Genomic DNA, 5,668 nt, shown 5'->3' with positions numbered 1-5,668 from the left:
ACTACCTTTGACCTTGAATGTTGCTTAAAAAGACATTCATAGGTGAAGTGTGTTTAACACTCTTCATTCTACAGAGAAAAGTGCTTCTTCAATTTCTTCTTCCTTGTAAAATTAGCAAATGCTAATAGCCATGTGCAACTCTGCATCACTGCTAAATGTAATATAAATGTTTTAGTAGGCTTATTAACCAACTACTCTATCTTACATAAATCCAGATCAGACAGTATTCACCATGGATAGATAAATGTCAATATTCACAGTGTATTTCATCATGCTAGATCAAATAGAGATCCATTGCTTTTGCTACTGCCGCACACAGAGAAAGGCTTCGCTGCAACAGAATAGAAACTTTTAGGTTTTAATTCCACAAAAAAATGGTTCCAATTTCTTCTTACAAGAAGAATGACATGAAATATGATTCACTGTCTTAAAATTACAAAAGGGATTGTCACTGCCTATTTTTCCCACTGCCCACTGAAATTTTTATCCAAGAGGATGAGAAACAATGACTATATCCTGAAAATAAAGGACACAGAAACCTATTAAAACTGCTCTGTATGTTGTTGACATTATTTTTGCCTAAGCCACTATTTTTTCCTCTTCCAATAATCAGTATCTGAAGAATTTAATGATTTTACCTACAGCATCTCCCATTAAAATGAAGTATTCAAACTTAAATTGCATGCCAGGACTCAGGAAACTAATTCTACTTCCTCCAGCAGAAAAGCAGAAACAAAACCAACCAACAGATTCCACTAGGTACTCGGGAATTTGATGTCCATCAAAACCTGGGAGAGTTAAGTGATCTAAAGTGTCAAACACCTGCTTGAGCAGATGTAAAAAACCCTCCAAAACTGGCCCACAATGGAACAAGCAAGTTTTGCAAATATTAATTTTGGCTGTGGCTATCATTCAGTTTTTCAAACAATTTCTATGATCATCCTAGCTAAATACTCAAGTGGGAATGTGCAGATCCATAGTTACAATTCACTTGGCATAAGAAAAGGATAAGATATTCTTTTCCAACTCACTAAACAACGTGGATTAGCTATTCAAAACAACACATAAATATTATGGTATTATGCACTTTATCAAACAACTCACAGCAAAAATGAGCTGTGGAGTACTTACCAGCAGAGTAGAAGCAATAAAAATATTACTGCTATAGATTAGTAGAAAGATCATTCCCTCAAATGCTTATGCATGGTCTTTTAATAAAACATAAAAATACAGCAAGATTAAAAAAAAATTACTCTTTTGCTGATGACACTAATTGCCAAAGAATAAGATAATAACCCAAATCACAAATTAGGAGTTTAAAATACCTGAAGAGAAAACAGATGTCAGTTGGGCACTATTCCCCATAAAACCTATTGCATCTCTTTTCTGACACAGTAAGTAAATGCAACTAGTCCCTTTTTTCATTAAATCCTTACCTTGCATGAGGTTAAATTTATAAACTATAAATGCATGAGTCTAATTTGACTAGGAAACAAATGTATGTCTACCTTGGCATATAACCTTCTTAATAAAACTTCGGTCTGGCATGCTAGGAAAGGCTTCAGCAGACAGGCACATCAGGAGGAATGGGCGTTGGCTTGGCAACAGGACAAGTGACCCATCTGTATAAAACAAAAATAATGTTTTGTGATTTCTTAATCTCATGGTTAATCATACAAACTTAATGGAAAATTATGTATAATTTTTGCAACGATGTGGGAGAAAAAAAAAAGTTATGCAAATATGTAGGAAGTGTCTCCTTGTTAGGTAGCTTCTAGATAGGAATTATCATCAAGTAATTGTAAGTCATTGGATAAGTTTATTACAAAAGTACATTGACTTTTGCTTCCTAGAAATTTCCTAGCTTTCTTTTTTTCTTTTCTTGGATGCACAAATGAAATTTCAGCTGCTTATACTCATACTCATGTCATCTATTAGGCTCTGGTTAGTGTCTCACTGGAAGATCTCTTCATATAGCACGGGAAACAGAAGAGAGGAAAAAAAATTATTACTTAGGTAACAGGTTGCTACTTCTTTAAAATTAAATTCATTTTCCCTTCCATTGCTATTCAATACTAGTGAATACGACCAATGAAATAAAGCCACTGTCAAACAAGTCAGTTTTACTCAGTTACATAAAAACTGGAAACAAAACATCTTCAGTTATATGAAGAAATAGTATTGTTTGGAATAGAGGCATGTAGTCTTGCATGACTGCATAATGTTTCTCTGAACAAAATATTCTTAGTTTTTGTGGATAAACTTTTGGTTTCCCATATTTACCTAGCAATTTTAACTCCAATTAAAAATAAATTGTAAAATTGTTTCAAGGTGGAAAATGATGTGAAGAATCTTTTTCAAGATCTTCTGCTCACTTTAAGATGACATATTTTGCATTCTATGTTTTTATTCCTCCTTTTTTGCCACAATGAAACTTATCAATGCTTGTAGCTCTTGCTAGCTTTGGCATTTTTTGCAAATATGATCCTGTAACAACATCACATAGAGGAAGAGTAGGTGCTTATGTGAGGTGTCATCAATTACTTACCAAGGTCACTGCATGCTGTATTCTCTGGGAATCATATTATAGGTACTCTTTCATAGCCTGAAGGGAAAGATGCTGAATTATCATATTCTTTTTTCAGAATAACATTCAGATTATATTTGACCCAAGTTAATATTCAGTCTAAAAATGCCAAAAAGAGAGATGATTTAAATTTAAACTCTATTTAACTCAGTGCAAGAGAAAAACCAGTAAAAGACCTATATACATTGGATAATAATTTAAACGTGCTCTGCAGTTTAAAAATTAACATAGCATTGTTGTACTAACATCATAATTGTTGCTTTATTTTAATTAAAAAAAAGAGTGACTAAAACTAGGCTGAGAGGTATCTAGGCCAAGTTAAAAGAACCTAGGGTAGAATTTCTCAGCCTGTTGACCACTGAAGATGCTGTGGGACTACAGGTGGTCTACAAAACAAAAGCAAAATATGTAGCTGTCTGCCTACGTGCGATCAAGCCAGCCAGCAAACACAAGTTAAAAAACATCCCACAAAATGTAGCCTAATTTGGCTACTATGGCAGCCAATAGTGCACAAGATGGTCAAAGGACAATTAAAAGAAAAGATCAGGTTCATGAAAAAAGGCTGTGAAATACAGAATCTAGATGTTTTCCTCGCTAAAGAGACTTATTTAATCTATTCATTTAGCAGAGGATGTGTCTAAATGCCAAAGAAGGATGTGAAGTACTTTTTCCATCTCATCGACACAACAGGCATGAAATGGTAGATGTAGTGCAAACTATCAGCCCATTTAAACAAACAGCATAAAAACTTACTCAAAGGCATTGCCTTCAGCAATATCAGGATAAATCAGCCTCAGACTTTGGTCCTAGAGGAGTAACACTGAAGATTATCTACAGAGATGACGTCTACAGGACCGATGTTTGTCCATTTAGAATTGGATTGGTACTTCATTTTGTTTCAGATGTGTCTCCTGTAAAACTGAACAGGGATGTCATTACCTCCTGCTGTAGTTCCATGAAAGACATATTGATGAAATTAAGAAGTGAGCATTTTCTTTTCAATGTCAGGCATGAGACATCTGATAGACCAAACTAACAAACCATCCTGGCTTACACTAGCACTCCCTGATACTGCAATACAATCCCAGTGACAAATACAGTATTTTGTGGCCAGAAAAAGGCTGTTTTGTGTTTAGTATGTGTATGAAATGCAGCCCTGAAAGAAAAAAAACCCAACAAAAAACAGTGAATGGTGACAGTATCGTTATCTCGTTATCTTACTCTTATGCCTTTAAACATACTAAAAAATAATCACTGGGCCAGCTGACAAAATCTTTCCAGCAAGAATGCTCTTACTTTAAGTGCTGCACTTAAGAGATGGTCAATACGGAACACTGGTTAACATCAAAGAAATCAAGCAAACTTCCTTCTAAGAAGCCTCTGAATGCACCACCGTGTTCTGCTAATTCTAGTCAGTAGTGCTAAAAAGGAAAACCAGATAGTCCAGAATAGATGTGGTCTCACTTTACAATGACAAACTAACATATAATGCTAACATATCCAAACTCACTTACAATGACAACAGATTTATTTCAGCTCCACACAGACTGAAAAGATGTTCTGCAGATAGTGACCACTATCTCACTGATGCACCACGGCCTGTTTTGCCATTGTCACCCATTGGTTCTACTTTCACTCTACACGATGCAACAGCACTGTGGTCTTTCTGCCTTTTTGCACCATGCTATTTTTTTGTCATCCCATAATGGGTGCTGGTGGTGGTATGGGAATAATGTTTAAGTGAAACAAAGGGGCTGTAACATAGGAAAGTAGGCCAACCTACTGCCCAGAGATTGCTTATCACCTCAGGAAAATGCCTACCTTGGAAAATAATAAAATGATGGACCTAATCCAATTTTCGTCAAATGTAACTGAAGTTCTTTCCCTGACTTTGCTGAAGAGTTAGGGTGGGTCTGGAGGAAGAATCTGAAATCTGATTGGTATTTTTCATTTATTCAATAGAAGAAAGGAGGAAGGGCAGAAAGAAAGAAAAGAACTGCCCCAAATAACCACAGCAAAACCAGACCTCAGACAATCCAGATTAAGAAAAACGAGAGAAGTTCTCTTCATTGTTGGTGGTTGCTGTGGTGCATCTCCATCCTGTTTAGAATCACCTTTCTCTGGAAGACAAAATATGGAAATTACAGGCAGTTCCAGCTGGGAACAAAGTTCTGCAAGTATGTATTAATTTTGCAGCAGCTATAGAATATGGGATGGCATCAGTCTATTTAGATTGAATCCAGAGATGTTGCTTTTCTTTTTAATTGTTTTTGACTTCTTATTCATAGCCAACAAAGGGAGGTTTGAAGGGCCAAGAAATAAAATTGTATAGTAATACAGCTATTAGGGTCAGGCCTTTTTCTCTTCATTGACTTTGCCTACAGGCTTCCTACACAAGAAGTTCAACAGAGCTGGAAAATAGGATCAACATCTTTAAAACCCTAGCCCTGTATCTTCATCCAATGGAACATGCTTTGAGTGAAAGAGGTGTCATAGAGGCAATGCTGGAAAGCAACTTCCAGCTGCTATGATATGGCTGTCTTTCTGCTTCTTAGTAGCTATCTTATATAAATAATGGTCTGATCTGAAAGCCTTTCATTGTGGATCTGTTTAATATTTTGAATTTGTATTTGCTAAATGCAGAGTATATGCCTTCTCAAATGAGACCATGTTTGAAGGCACTGAAGAGTCATTTAAAAGAAAATATAATACTTTTTGCAAGCCTCATATTTTTTTCTGTAGCCTGAACACTATAGCATTTATACAGAGACAGATGCAGCCCCTGCCAGACACAGTGTTTCACATAAGAACAGCAACTGAGAACAACTTAAAAAAGGAAAAAGGAACATATGAAAGTTTAAAACTTGTGGTTTGGTGTTCCTAGTTCCTATTTTCCTTCAAATCATTTGGAAACCTACCTCCTTTTAAAGAAATGGAATTAGGAATCTCCAGGCACTCTCCTCTTGTGTTGATTCCTGGAAGTTATAATACCAGAATAGCTTGGAGAGTCTTACAGAAAGGAGGTAGTGTCCAGTGAGAGTCACTAGTTAATTTTTCATTTATGCAAGCAAAAAGAAAGTT

General features: G+C 35.7%; 1 long non-coding RNA gene across 1 annotated transcript; it reads right to left on the bottom strand.

Moving 5' to 3' along the window:
• Positions 1–1,507: 1,507 nt before the first annotated feature.
• LOC130153600 (uncharacterized) lies at positions 1,508–3,437 on the bottom strand. The gene is made up of 3 exons (XR_008823462.1): positions 3,341–3,437; positions 2,549–2,605; positions 1,508–1,622 (listed from the first exon to the last, which is right to left on the bottom strand). It is a non-coding gene; the product is annotated as an uncharacterized LOC130153600 (long non-coding RNA).
• Between the last annotated feature and the right edge of the window lie 2,231 nt (positions 3,438–5,668).

This window comes from Falco biarmicus, chromosome 8, assembly GCF_023638135.1.
Source record: "Falco biarmicus isolate bFalBia1 chromosome 8, bFalBia1.pri, whole genome shotgun sequence".
In the NCBI taxonomy this organism is placed as follows: Eukaryota; Metazoa; Chordata; class Aves; order Falconiformes; family Falconidae; genus Falco; species Falco biarmicus.
Note: the sequence above shows the minus strand (reverse complement) of the source record. Positions and strands in the feature narration are given on the sequence as shown.